The sequence below is a fragment of the Heptranchias perlo genome, chromosome 5, assembly GCF_035084215.1.
Source record: "Heptranchias perlo isolate sHepPer1 chromosome 5, sHepPer1.hap1, whole genome shotgun sequence".
NCBI classification, from domain to species: Eukaryota; Metazoa; Chordata; class Chondrichthyes; order Hexanchiformes; family Hexanchidae; genus Heptranchias; species Heptranchias perlo.
Window position 1 is genome coordinate 134,452,498 of NC_090329.1, and position 15,706 is coordinate 134,468,203.

A 15,706-nucleotide genomic window follows, 5' to 3' on the forward strand; every position below is an offset into this window, starting at 1 on the left:
TACAGCAAAGGCTATGGGCCCCGACAACATCCCGGCTGTAGTGCTAAAGATTTGTGCTCCAGAACTAGCTGCGCCTCTAGCCAAGCTGTTCCAGTACAGCTACGACACTGACATCTATTCGACAATGTGGAAAATTGCCCAGGTTTGTCCTGTCCACAAAAAGCAGGACAAATCCAATTACCGCCCCAACAGTCTACTCAATCATCAGCAAAGTGATGGAAGGTGTCGTCGACAGTGCTATCAAGCAGCACTTACTCACCGATAACCTGCTCACCGATGCTCAGTTTGGGTTCCGCCAGGACCACTCGGCTCCAGACCTCATTACAGCCTTGGTCCAAACATGGACAAAAGAGCTGAATTCCAGAGGTGAGGTGAGAGTGACTGCCCTTGACATCAAGGCAGCATTTGACCGAGTGTGGCACCAAGGAACCCTAGTAAAAATGAAGTCAAAGGAAATCAGGGGGAAAACTCTCCAGTGGCTGGAGTCATACCTAGCACAAAGGAAGATGGTAGTTGTTGTTGGAGGCCAATCATCTCAGCCCCAGGACAATGCTGCAGGAGTTCCTCAGGGCAGTGTCCTAGGCCCAACCATCTTCAGCTGCTTCATCAATGACCTTCCCTCCATCATGAGGTCAGAAATGGGGATGTTCGATGATGATTGCACAGTGTTCAGTTCCATTCGCAACCCCTCAAATAATGAAGCAGTCCGAGCCCGCATGCAGCAAGACCTGGACAACATCCAGGCTTGGGCTCATATGTGGCAAGTAACATTCCCGCCAGACAAGTGCCAGGCAATGACCATCTCCAACAAGAGAGAGTCTAACCACCTCCCCTTGAGATTCAAAGGCATTACCATCGCCGAATCCCCCACCATCAACATCCTGGGGGTCACCATTGACCAGAAAATTAACTGGACCAGCCATATAAATACTGTGGCTACAAGAGCAGGTCAGAGGCTGGGTATTCTGCGGCGAGTGACTCACCTCCTGACTCCCCAAAGCCTTTCCACCATCTACAAGGCACAAGTCGGGAGTGTGATGGAATACTCTCCACTTGCCTGGATGAGTGCAGCTCCAACAACACTCAAGAAGCTCGACACCATCCAGGACAAAGCAGCCCGCTTGATTGGCACGCAATCCACCACCCTAAACATTCACTCCCTTCACCACCGGCGCACAGTGGCTGCAGTGTGTACCATCCCCAGGATGCACTGCAGCAACTCGCCAAGGCTTCTTCGACAGCACCTCCCAAACCCGCGACCTCTACCAGGTACATGGGAACAACACCACCTGTACATTCCCCTCCAAGTCACACACCATCTCGACTTGGAAATATATTGCCGTTTCTTCATTGTCGCTGGGTCAAAATCCTGGAACTCCCTTCCTAACAGCACTGTGGGAACCTTCACCACACGGACTGCAGCGGTTCAAGAAGGCGGCTCACCACCACCTTCTCAAGGGCAATTAGGGATGGGCAATATATGCCGGCCTCGCCAGCAACGCCCACATCCCATGAACGAATAAAAAAAAATTAGGTTACTATAATAGTTAATCCTAAAGTTTGTGTCTAATAACCTATTCCAATATTTTGTGCAGTATTGATGCAAGACTGATGTAGTTGCATGAGTCTGCTTTGTCATTTTTTGGAAAATGATATCATTCTAGGTTGTGTTAGACTATGCCAGTGTGTACTAAAAATGTCACAAATATCAAAGAATTGTTTTTATGCAATGTATGTTATGAAATATATTTAATATGTAACCACACATATTGTACAAATCGTAAGTCTATATCAACCGTATTTATTTTAGGTCGCCAGTTACTCAGTATATTAAGGTGGTTAGCTTGGGGGATATGTATTTAAAACCCACAATTCACTCTTTGTTTGAGACGTAGAAGAATGTAGCATGTCTGGGAAAGGGCGGGCTGCATTCCCCCAAAAGAGTTGAGGTCATCAATATTGATGAGTTTAAGTGTCTTGTCATTGTCCAGAACACGTTGGTATCATCAGCCCCATCTCCTCATCAATTTTGATGAGGTTAAGTGTCTTGCCATTGTCTCAGCAAGGCAATAATGTCAGGTCAGCGCCGTCAGCCGGGATCTTTTAGCAAGTTGATGAGACTAAGTCTGGCCTCATCATCAATTTTGATGCTGTTAAGTCAGCATACCACATGATCTTCAGCTAACAGTGTATAAAGATACAGCTCAAGCAAAGGTTCAGCATAGAGGACCCCCATAAGACGGCAGACTAGGTTTGTTAAGGCGGGATCCAAGGGGGTGGGGGCCATGAGGACCATGAGAGGCGAGAGGTCAAGGCACGAGCTCTACCTAGCATGGAAGCGGGTAATATATCTCCAGTTTCATTCTGTAAACTGCTGCTTAAATACTCATGATGTGGAGATGCCGGTGATGGACTGGGGTTGACAATTGTAAACAATTTTACAACACCAAGTTATAGTCCAGCAATTTTATTTTAAATTCACAAGCTTTCGGAGGCTACCTCCTTCGTCAGATTATGATTTTTTGTAGCGAGATTGTACAACTGAGTGGCTTGCTCGGCCATTTCAGGGGGCAATTAAGAATCAACCACATTGCTGTGGGTCTGGAGTCACATTTCGGCCAGACCGGGTAAGGACGGCAGGTTTCCTTCCCTAAAGGACATTAGTGAACCAGATGGGTTTTTACGACAATCCGGTCGTTTCATGGCCATCATTACTGATACTAGTATTTTAATTCCAGATTTTTATTTAATTAATTGAATTTAATTAATTGAATTTAAATTCGCCAGCTGCCGTGGCAGGATTTGAACTCATGACTCTGGATTTTAGTCCACGCCTCTGAATTACTCGTCCAGTAACATAACCACTATGCTACCGTACCTGGTAGGGTGGCAGGGGAGGACACTTGATTGGAGAGATTCAAACATGGAATTGCAGGAAAGATGGGCACGTATTTATGCAGAGTCGTAATGATTTCGAATGCACTGTGTCAAAGGGTGGAGGAAGAAGATGCAATAATAACTTTCAAAAGGGAATTGGATAAATACTTGAAGGGAAAACATTTACAGGGCTTTGGGGTAAGAGCAGGGGAATGGGACTAACTGGATAGCTCTTTCAAAGAGCCAGCACAGGCACGATGGGCCAAATGGCCTCTTCCGGTGCTGTACCTACTAAGGTATTTGGGAAACAACACGTTTAAGAACTTTGGAAAGGAATGGGGCAGTAGTTTGTGAAGACAGAGGGGTTGAAAGTGGCTTTTTGGGGAAGGGAGTGATGATGACTGTTTTTAAAGTGAGGGGGACAGTACCTGAGGAGAGGGAACCATTTACAATGTAAGCCAGCATGGGGGCCAGCAAGGGAACTTGGGTGGTCAGCAGTTTAGTGGGAATTAAGTCAAAAGAGCAGGAGTTGAGTCTCATAGACAAGATGAACTCGGAGACAGCAGGAGGAGAGATAGGAGAGAAATTAGAGCAAGTCACGGGTTCAGAGCTAGGGAAAGGATAGCCATGGGGAGATCTTGCTTGGTCGGCAAGAGGAAGGGGGAGATGCAGCAGAAGCAGCTGAAAGGTTTTGTCTCCATCTTAGTGATAAGTCCATAAGCTCTTCGCACTTGTTGGAGGTAAGGGTGTAAAGGACAGAGGACAGCAATCTAAGGAGGCAGCTGGCAGTGAAGAAATGAAGCCATTTTGATGGAGGAGAGCAAGGCTGATAGTGCTTGATGTGGTCCAGCAGATCTGGCAATAGATGGCAAAGCCATTTATGCGCCAGATACAGATAATTTTGCGCCTGTAAGACTTGAGGCAATGAAGATGGGGGCATACCAAGGGAACGATCAAAGTGGGAGTGAGTACGGGTTTTACTGGGGACAAGGGCAGCAAAGGTGTAGGTGAGGGAGTTGCTGAACAGATTGAGAGCTGCAGAACTATTGTGGCAAATTGAGGGCCAAAAGCTAGTCAGTTGGGAGTTTTAAATTAGAATTGTAAGTGACTTGCCGGGGTTGGGGGGGTGCAGGAGGGAAGCAGTTTATTCCAGGCTGGGCGCAGAAGAAAGTGGGGTTGAAGGGGGCAGGGGTATGTGGGTGGCGAGGGATACAAGGAAGTGGTCAGAGATGGCGTAATCAAGACGATGGGAGTAGAGTAAGAGGGCAAGGTCAACGACCTTGGCCGTGAATATGAGTAAGAGAATTTATATGGAGGGAAAGTTTGAGGGAGGACAGAAGTGCAGTGAAATCAGAAGAGAGAAAAGATGAGTTGAGATGGAGAATGAAATCACTGAGGGTGAGGAGTCGGTCAATGCAGAGACTAAGAGAAAAGAAAGGAGGGCATTACATTGAGAAACAGAGTGGGGCTTGGGGGAGGTAGAAAACAATGATTTTAAAGGAGTGGCAAAAGGGGTGGAACAAGGTGAGGTGCCAGAGCAGTAGAGGGCGAGGCTGAGGTGTGATTTGGTGATAAGGGCCACACTGTCATCGCAGTGGTTTGAGGAGGGCAGATGGTAGAAAATATAGCCTGGTGGGGAGGCTTCAGTAAAGGGCAAGGTGTTGCCATCAGCAAACCAAGTTTCCAACAAACCCATGATGTCCATGGAATCATCCACAATAAGGTCCCCTCTGCTTTCACCCATCATAAGTGACACAGCCTCAGTCTCCTTCAACCTACTTTCTGGAACTCTATTCCTAAATTCCTGTGCCTCTCCGCTGCTCTTTTCTCCTTTCTCACCCTTCTCAAAACCCATCTTTCCAGCCAAACTATCAGTCATCCTTCTTAATCTTTTCCCCATGGCTTAGCATCATTCTTTTATCTACTGTTATCTACTTTTTTCTCCCATATCCATGAAGCATCTTTGAAGTTTCCTATGTCAAAGGTGCTATATAAAGGCAAGTTGGTGTTGTCGAGGACCCCTTTTATAAATTTGTCTCCAAATCATCAATGGCCCCGGCGACCACCAACCAAAAGAAGATTGTGAAAAAAACAATTTCAAAAAACGTTCCTGTGGAGACCAATCCTTTGCTCCTCTAACTCTTTTGTGGGGTTCAAAACCCCTATATCAAAAGACATTTGTAGGAGAGGGTTAACTGTGCCCCTTTTAACAAAGACATTTGAAAGCCTGCAAGCACAGTAATGTAGTAAACTGTGTTCTCTCAAATCCTGTTTTCCATCAATGACACTGATGGCAGTGGAGAAGTATGAGTTTCGGGATCGAAGATATTGTACTGAGGATAGATATCTAGATTATTAAATAAATAAGCTAGAGGGATAATATTGATCTCAAAGGGTTGTCAGGTTTTTAAAACACAGAGGGTTAACTTGGGCTGCGTAGCGCCTGTTGTGTAGGCGCCAAGAACCCAAGATGGTGTCTGAGATGCGCACGCATGCTTCCGGTGTGACGTGCGCAGGACGTCATAATAGTAAAGGCATTTGCGCACGTGCACTTAACGAACGCCAGTAGCATGTAAAATAGGGAGATTATGACCTAAATCAGTGTGCAACTCTGATTTAAAGAGCTGGATGCGATTTTGCAACTCCAAGCTCCAGCCAATGCACTGTCTTAACCTCGCAGCGCTGAACAGGTCTTAAACATCATGGAGGACTCTTCACCAGCGCTATTTAAATGGATCATGCAGAAGTTGCAGGCTAAGTGACAGGAAACAGAGAGTAGAGGTGAACGGTGAAAGGTTGACAGTGGTGTTTCCCAGGGGTCAGTACTGGGACCACTGGTTTTTTTGATATATATTAATGACTTTGACTTGGGTGTACAGGGCACAATTTCAAAATCTGCAGATGAACAGTGAGGGGGACAGTAATAGACTTCAAGAGGATATAGACAGGCTGGTGGAATGGGCGGACACATGGTAGATGAAATTTAATGCAGAGAAGCACAAAGTGATACATTTTGGCAAGAAGAATGAGGAGAGGCAATATAAACTAAATGGTACAATTCTAAAGGGAGTGCACGAACAGAGAGACCTGGGGGTGTAGGTGTACAAATCTTTGAAGGTGGCAGGACAGGTTGAGAAAACAGTTAAAAAAGCTTATGGGATCTTGAACTTTATAAATAGAGGTATAGAGTACAAAAGCATGGAAGTTATGTTGAAGCTTTCCAAAATGCTGGTTTGGCCATAATTGGAGTATTGTGTCCAACTCTGGGCACCCCACTTTAAGAAGGATGTGAAGGCCTTAGAGAGGGTTCAGAAAAGATTGACTAGAATGGTTCCAGTGATGAGAGACTTGAGTTATGTAGACAGACTGAAGAAGCTGCGGCTGTTCTCCTAAGAGCAGAGAAGGTTGAGAGGAGATTTGATAGAAGTGTTCAAAATCATGATGGGTTTAGATAAAGTAAATAAAGAGAAACTGTTCCCATTGGCGAAAGGGCCAAGAACCAGAGGACATAGATTTAAGGTGATTCGCAAAAGAACCAAAGGCGACGTGAGGAAAAACATTTTTATGCAGCAAGTAGTTATGATCTGGAATGCATTGCCTGAAAGGGTGGTGGAAGCAGATTCAATCGTGGCTTTCAAAAAGGAATTGGACAAATATTTGAAGGAAAAAAATTTGCAGAGCTAAGAGGAAACAGCGGGAAAACGGGACTAACTGGATTGCCCTTACAAAGAGCCGGCACAGGCTCGATGGGCCGAATGGCCTCCTTCTGTGCTGTAACGATTCTATGATTCTAGTTACAGATTAGTTGCTGGATTTTTGCTTCTGGCTTCTCCTGCATTTGTACCTGTTTTTAGAGGTCTCCTATACTTGAATACTGGGACAAGGGGACATAGCCTAAAAATTAGATCCAGGAATTTCAGGATTGAAGTTAGGAAATGCTTCTACACGCAAAGGGTGGTGGAAATTTGGAACTCTCTTCTGCAAACAGTATTTGATGCTAGCTGAAGTGTTCATTTTAAATCTGAGATTGATAGATTTTTGTTAACCAGAGGTATGAAGGGATGTGAAGCTAAGGCGGGTATATGGAGTTAGGTCACAGATCAGCCATGATCTCATTGGATGGCGGAACAGGCTCAAGGGGCTAAATGGCCTAATCCTGTTCCTATAATAAAGTGGCAATAGTCTACAGGGAGTGAGCTGGCAAGCTGACAGGCAACAACAAGGGCACTGGCGGAGTGGCAGGGGTGGGACAGGAATGCTGTCATCCTGAGAGGTCAGCAGGTTCATGTTCCATGGAGCCATTGCCACTTGCTGCCTTCTGTTATGAGCCATCTTCTCCTGTAAGAAAGCGGGAAGAGCGTCCTGCAAAATGTTTGGGTGATGTGGCTGTCATGGTTGAATAGCTGCCAGTGTGTGTGACCTGAGAGTTATGGGTGTGCAGCTTGCAACAGTGGTAATGTGTAAGGGTGAGATGAAGCATCTGATTGGAAGAGTTAAGTACTGACTGAAAGAATTGTTGGTGGGTGGGTGATGGGGGGTGTAGTGCAAGGCGCAGTAGATGCAGCTAGTGGTGCAGTCGACAGTTGAACTCACACACCTTGACCACACAGCATCAAAACAAACCACCACGCATACTGCATTTGAACATCGCAGAAGAAGAGAAGCTTGTGGACTGAAGAGCTGATCAACCTTCAGGCCTCGATGAGCAAAATCTTTGTCAAATCATTGCGCTTCTTCCTGCACTGCATCAATGTTTGTAGTGCAATGCTCCTGACATTGACCCCATCCCCTACTGCCTCCCATTGCCTCGGGAGCATATGTCTGGAGGGCCTCTTGCCCCGCTGCGGATATAGGATGACCCTCCTTCTGTCCACCTCTTGCACCAAGGCCTCTAGTGCATCATCAGAGAATCTTGGTGCATGCTTTCTCGCAGGCCCGGTACAAACTCAGATCGGCAGATTGGCAGGACGTGGAATGTATTTGTGAGCAACCTTTATTCAATGTTTTGAAGGAACTCAACAGTTTGCAATCATAAAGACGGGACCTGCATCTGTGCTTTACATGTGCAATTTCTGATCTCTGTTCAGACTCCGATTAAACCCATATTTTATATTTTGAAAATATAAGGGTCCCGCAAACTTTGTTGCTCATTAAAAATTCCAGAGTTCCCATCATCACCATGATTCACTATATTGCAGCACAGATTCACTTCACAATTGACTTCGACCTCTTCCTGCAGCCACAGTGTAACTTCCCTTTAAGAAGTGCAGGCTACCTTTAAGCGGTGCTAGCCACTCGCAATATCTGGTCCCCCTGCTGGCAAGCAGCCACTCAATAGTGCAAGTAGGGCTGGCTGCACAGAGCAATCATGTAATATAGCAGGCAGCAAGAATGTTATGTACTGCTTGGATCTCAACGACTGGGCGCACGTTAATCGCTCACTGTGATCTCTGCGCCCGTTTTCGGGAGTTAACCAATTTAACCCCCGTAAGCTTTTGGAACCACATGCTTTTCAACACAGCAGGGGGTAATGTAAGAGACGGCAACAAGGGCATATATCAACGGCTTCAGATCGGGAAAGCAATGATAGGTGTGAAACGGCATGGGTAACTGGTAATGTGTTCAAAGAACTGGGATTTATAAAACATCAAATAGTATTGCATTCAGCATATGATCAAATGGTGTAAGGAATGGATTTGAAACCACCGAAGCAATCAAAATTAGAGATGTCAGGACCATTAAAAATGTCTATTCATAGAAATGAAAGGGGCTTTCTCTACATGAAAGGCCATTAACAGAGATAGTAAAGGGGCCTTTTATGTTCCACGGTTCGACCCTTTTCTACATCAAAGGGTCTCGAGCCACATAATCAAAGCCTAGAGTAACTAGGGAGAGAGTAGGGCCTCTTAAGGATCAACAAGGTCATCTATGTGCGGAACCACAAGAGATGGGTGAGATCCTAAATGAATATTTCACATCGGTATTTACGGTTGAGAAAGGCATGGATGTTAGGGAACTTGGGGAAATAAATAGTGATGTCTTGAGGAGTGTACATATTAGAGAGGGAGGTGCTGGAAGTCTTAACGCGCATCAAGGTAGATAAATCTCCGGGACCTGATGAAATGTATCCCAGGACATTATGGGAGGTTAGGGAGGAAATTGCGGGTCACCTAGCAGAGATATTTGAATCATCGACAGCTACAGGTGAGGTGCCTGAAGATTGGAGGGTAGCAAATGTTGTGCCTTTGTTTAAGAAGGGCGGCAGGGAAAAGCCTGGGAACTACAGACCGGTGAGCCTGACATCTGTAGTGGGTAAGTTGTTAGAGGGTATTCTGAGGGACAGGATCTACAGGCATTTGGACAGGCAGGGACTGATTAGGAACAGTCAGCATGGTTTTGTGAGTGGAAAATCACGTCTCACGAATTTGATTGAGTTTTTTGAAGGGGTAACCAAGAAGATAGATGAGGGCTGTGCAGTAGACGTGGTCTACATGGACTTTAGCAAAGCCTTTGACAAGGTACCGCATGGTAGGTTGTTACATAAGGTTAAATCCCACGGGATCCAAGGTGAGGTAGCCAATTGGATACAAAATTGGATTGACGACAGAAGACAGAGGGTGGTTGTCAAGGGTTGTTTTTCAAACTGGAGGCCTGTGACCAGCGGTGTGCCTCAGGGATCGGTGCTGGGTCCGCTGTTATTTGTTATTTATATTAATGATTTGGATGAGAATTTAGGAGGCATGGTTAGTAAGTTTGCAGATGACCCCAAGATTGGTGGCATTGTGGACAGTGAAGAAGGTTATCTAGGATTGCAACGGGATCTTGATAAATTGGGCCAGTGGACCGATGAATGGCAGATGGAGTTAAATTTAGATAAATGTGAGGTGATGCATTTTGGTAGATCGAATCGGGCCAGGACCTACTCCGTTAATGGTAGGGCGTTGGGGAGAGTTATAGAACAAAGAGATCTAGGAGTACAGGTTCATAGCTCCTTGAAAGTGGAGTCACAGGTGGACAGGGTGGTGAAGAAGGCATTCAGCATGCTTGGTTTCATTGGTCAGAACATTGAATACAGGAGTTGGGATGTCTTGTTGAAGTTGTACAAGACATTAGTTAGGCCACACTTGGAATACTGTGTACAGTTCTGGTCACCCTATTATAGAAAGGATATTATTAAACTAGAAAGAGTGCAGAAAAGATTTACTAGGATGCTACCGGGACTTGATGGTTTGACTTATAGGGAGAGGTTGGATAGACTGAGACTTTTTTCCCTGGAGAGTAGCAGGTTTCGGGGTGATCTTATAGAAGTCTATAAAATAATGAGGGGCATAGATAAGGTAGATAGTCAAAATCTTTTCCCAAAGGTAGGGGAGTCTATAACGAGGGGGCATAGATTTAAGGTGAGAGGGGAGAGATACAAAAGGGTCCAGAGGGGCAATTTTTTCACTCAAAGGGTGGTGGGTGTCTGGAACGAGCTGCCAGAGGCAGTAGTAGAGGCGGGTACAATTTTGTCTTTTAAAAAGTATTTGGACAGTTACATGGGTAAGATGGGTATAGAGGGATATGGGCCAAGTGCAGGCAATTGGGACTAGCTTAGTGGTATAAACTGGGCGACATGGACATGTTGGGCCGAAGGGCCTGTTTCCATATTGTAAACGTCTATGATTCTATGATTCTAAATTGTCAAACATTGAGGTATGTTAATGATTGAGGCATAATAACAGGAAGCAATTGGACAAAAAGAATGACACGCCCCCAATTCTACATTCTATTGCTAAAAACAATATAAAAGGACCTTGAGAGATGAACAGTCTCTTGACCACACGGCATCAAAAGAAAGCACCATGCACACTGCATTCGAACATCGCGGAAGAAGAAAACCTTGTGGACTGAAGAGCTGATCAACTTTCAGGCCTCGATGAGCAAAATCCTTGGTTTATGGTTATATGTATTTAATGATTTGCCTGATGTGTTTATGGATTGTTAAGTCATTACATAATAATATTGCAAATTATTAAGTGTATAACAGGATTTTATAGCGGAAAGTCATATGAATGGATTGATTTTGTTTCATGATCGCTCGAATTAATTATATCATTAAATAATTATGTTTGATGAACAAAACTAAGTGAGGGTGACTTTCTTTGCTTGACTATTCATCCAGTTCCAAAAATCACAGGAAATAAGGATTACCCTACACTTTTACACACTTATTTTCCAAGAAGTAGGTGACCTCCTTATTCCTCCTAACAATTTGCACCACCTCACACTTACCTCTATTGAAATTCATTTGCCATTCACACAACCATTCTGCAAGTTTGTTAACGTCTTCTTGTATTTTGTTGCAGTCTTCCTTAATATTAACTACACCTCCCCAATTTGGTGTTGTCCACAAATTTTAATATTATACTTCCAATTCCCGAGTCCTAATCATTTAGGTAAATAGTGAACAATAGTGTTCCCAGCACCGACCCCTGTGCAACACCGCTTCCCACCTTCTGCCAGTTTGAGTAACTACCCTTAACCTCTACTGTCTGTTTTCTGTTTTGTCGCCAGTTTGCTATCCATCCTGCTACCTGTCCCCTGACTCCACATGCTCTGACCTGAGTCATGAGACCATTATGCAGTACCTTACTGAACGCCTTTTGAAAATCCAACCATTTTACATCCACTGCATTATCCTTGTCTACTCTTTGTGTTACTTCTTTTAACAATTCAATAAGGTTAATCAAGCATGACCTTCCCTTTTGAAATCTGTGCTGACTATTCTTTATTATATTTTCAGTTTCTTACTCAGGGTCCGTTGCCGGCGAAGCAGGTGGCCCAAAATTGAAGGTTTCACTCGAGCAAGCAGCCTGTGGACGCGTGACCAGAACTGGCAGCTCATTCCGAGTAGGACTCTTGTTTCAGATGTGCGCTGGTTGCGGGTCCAGACTAATTTCTACCCCAACAACTTTGTGTTTTATAATCGCTCAATTATAATTTTGGGCCAACTGTACCTCAAGGCAGAATTCTTGCTCAGCCCTAACTCCTGTGAGGCTAAACTCCACACTCAGCTGGCCCTTCGCACCCTTGCTCCTCTGCTGTTTAAAAGAAAGGCAGAATGCCATGACAATCCCTCAGCAAGCACATGCCCTAGTACTTCCTATACCTGATACTCTCCACAGCCTCTATCCCTAGGATCTGAATAGTTTCCTCAACATAGGGAGAGATCTCAGGTTTAAGCGCTAACACCTGTTGCCTTGAAAAAGAATGTAAAAAGTGAGAATTACTTTTCATTCCTATGACATCCAGCCCACCATAAGTGTGATAATGGTTGAATGGACAAGTAATTACATTCCACATGAGGCTTTTGTGGGGTGAATGTACTTGAGGATATTTGAGAAGGAACACTTCCAGGAGAAGGCTGACATGTAATGGGCACCATGATACTTTGGATTACAGTAAGAGTCCATCAGAAAAGGCAAGTAAATCAGGTCCCATTGTGTTCGTCAGAAAGGCAGGTGGTAACATTGAAAATTATACGCTGCATATGTGAAGGTAAATGAAGTGCGAAAAGCTCTTGGATTTCTTTTTCTATTAATGTGTGCAGCTGCCTCTGCTGCCACTTCTGCTTTCTCCCCACCGATTCCTGACCACCCTCACTTGCCACAGTTTTGCGCCCATCTCTTCCCCACCCACCTCCTGACCACTTAATTTTCTGGTTCCCATGCTTTCCATTACAGTTAATGGTATAAGAACATAAGAAATAGGAGCAGGAGTAGGCCATACGGCCCCTCGAGCCTGCTCCACCATTTAATAAGATCATGATTTATCTTCTACCTCAACTCCACTTTTCCGCCCTATCCCCATATCCCTTTATTTCCTTGGCTCAGACACCATCCCTATCACTTTCAAACTGCCATCATTAACCCCTCCTAAAAAAAGAACAATGTCAACCCGTCTGTCCTTTACAACTACCATCCATCATTCCAGCCCCCTTGAGATAAAGGCCATCATTCCATTAGCCGTTGTGATTGCATTTTGTGCCTGTTTACTAGCTTTTAATGATTTGTGTATTCCAGATCGTTACAACTCACAGTTCCTCGTCTCTCACCATTTAGAAAATATTCCAATTGGTCTTTCTTGGGTCTAAAATGGATTAGCTCATACTTTCCCACATTGAACTCCATTTACTACAGTTTTGCTCACTCACTTGATCTGTCTATGTCCCTTTGCAACCTCCTACTCCCAACTGCACTACTTATTGTGCCTCCCAAACTTGGATATACAACTCTCTATTCCTTCATCAAAGTCATTGATAAGTCATTGATACATCTACATAAAAGTAGGGCTCTGTGGACCTGTGCCTACCCAGGGAACTGGGTGTACAACCACATCACAGTTTCCTGGCCATGTTGCAGGAACTGTCATAGAGTCATAGAGTTATACAGCACGGATAGAGGCCCTTCGGCCCATCGTGTCCGCGCCGGCCATCAAGCCCTGTCTACTCTAATCCCATATTCCAGCATTTGGTCCGTAGCCTTGTATGCTATGGCATTTCAAGTGCTCATCCAAATGCTTCTTGAATGTTGTGAGGGTTCCTGCCTCCACAACCCTTTCAGGCAGTGAGTTCCAGACTCCAACCACCCTCTGGGTGAAAAAGTTCTTTCTCAAATCCCCTCTAAACCTCCCGCCTTTTACCTTGAATCTATGTCCCCTTGTTATAGAACCCTCAACGAAGGGAAAAAGCTCCTTAGTATCCATCCTATCTGTGCCCCTCATAATTTTGTACACCTCAAACATGTCCCCCCTCAGCCTCCTCTGCTCCAAGGAAAACAAACCCAATCTTCCCAGTCTCTCTTCATAGCTGAAGCGCTCCAGCCCTGGTAACATCCTGGTGAATCTCCTCTGCACCCTCTCCAAAGCGATCACATCCTTCCTGTAGTGTGGCGACCAGAACTGCACACAGTACTCCAGCTGTGGCCTAACCAGTGTTTTATACAGCTCCATCATAACCTCCTTGCTCTTATATTCTATGCCTCGGCTAATAAATGTAAACAATTTTACAACACCAAGTTATAGTCCAGCAATTTTATTTTAAATTCACAAGCTTTCGGAGACTTCCTCCTTCCTCAGGTAAATGTTCAGGATCTCCTTGAAGCCTACGCATTTATACATATAGAACAATACATGGTGTTTACAGACTGCCCCTGCAACTGCCCGTTGCCAAGGCAATCACCGTGTTCAGACAGAGAGGTGTCACCTGCAGAACCCCCGAATACACATTCAACAAAAAAACAAACAGGGAAAAAAAACAGAGAAGAAAAACAGAGAGAGGCAGAAACATCCGGAAGGCAGAGAGAGCCAGCAAATGACCCATTATATTAAAAATAGATAACATTTGTTCGCTGGTGCGGTAACGTGTAGCGTGACATGAACCCAAGATCCCGGTTGAGGCCGTCCTCATGGGTGCGGAACTTGGCTATCAATTTCTGCTCGACGATTTTGCGTTGTCGTGTGTCTCGAAGGCCGCCTTGGAGTACGCTTACCCGAAGGTCGGTGGATGAATGTCCATGACTGCTGAAGTGTTCCCCGACTGGGAGGGAACCCTCCTGTTTGGCGATTGTTGCGCGGTGTCCGTTCATCCGTTGTCGCAGCGTCTGCATGGTCTCGCCAATGTACCATGCTCTGGGGCATCCTTTCCTGCAACGTATGAGGTAGACAACGTTGGCCGAGTCACAGGAGTATGAACCATGCACCTGGTGGGTGGTGTCCTCTCGTGTGATGGTGGTATCTGTGTCGATGATCTGGCATGTCTTGCAGAGGTTACCGTGGCAGGGTTGTGTGGCGTCGTGGACGCTGTTCTCTTGAAAGCTAGGTAATTTGCTGCGAACGATGGTCTGTTTGAGGTTGGGTGGCTGTTTAAAGGCGAGTAGTGGAGGTGTGGGGATGGCCATAGCGAGGTGTTTGTCCTCATTGATGACATGTTGAAGGCTGCGGAGAACATGGCGTAGTTTCTCCGCTCCGGGGAAGTACTGGACGACAAAGGGTACTCTGTTGGTTGCGTCCCGTGTTAGTCTCCTGAGGAGGTCTATGCGATTTTTTGCTGTGGCCCGTCGGAACTGTCGATCGATGAGTCGAGCGTCACATCATCGGCTAATAAAGGCAAGTATCCCATATGCCTTCTTTACCACCTTATCTACCTGTTCCGCCGCCTTCAGGGATCTGTGAACTTGCACACCAAGATCCCTCTGACCCTCTGTCTTGCCTAGGGTCCTCCCATTCATTGTGTATTCCCTTGCCTTGTTAGTCCCTCCAAAGTGCATCACCTCGCACTTTTCCGGGTTAAATTCCATTTGCCACTGTTCCGCCCATCTGACCAACCCATCTATATCGTCCTGCAGACTGAGGCTATCCTCCTCGCTATTTACCACCCTACCAATTTTTGTATCATCAGCGAACTTACTGATCATACCTTTTACATTCATATCCAAGTCATTAATGTAGACCACAAACAGCAAGGGACCCAGCACCGATCCCTGTGGTACCCCACTGGCCACAGGCTTCCAGTCACAAAAACAACCTTCGACCATCACCCTCTGCCTTCTGCCACTAAGCCAGTTTTGTATCCAAAGTGCCAAGGCACCCTGGATTCCATGGGCTCGTACCTTCTTGACCAGTCTCCTGTGGGGGACTTTATCGAAGGCCTTACTGAAATCCATGTATACCACATCCACTGCGTTACCCTCATCCACACGCCGAGTCACCCCCTCAAAAAATTCAATCAAATTAGTCAGACATGATCTTCCCTTGACAAAGCCATGTTGACTATCCCTGATTAATCCTT

At 45.4% G+C, this 15,706-nt stretch overlaps 1 protein-coding gene across 1 annotated transcript in view; it reads right to left on the reverse strand.

Annotated features, from left to right (window-relative positions):
* LOC137322210 (dynein axonemal heavy chain 8-like) overlaps nt 1–15,706 on the reverse strand; it is a 1,468,904-nt gene that overhangs the window by 1,209,105 nt on the left and 244,093 nt on the right. The window lies entirely within an intron of this gene.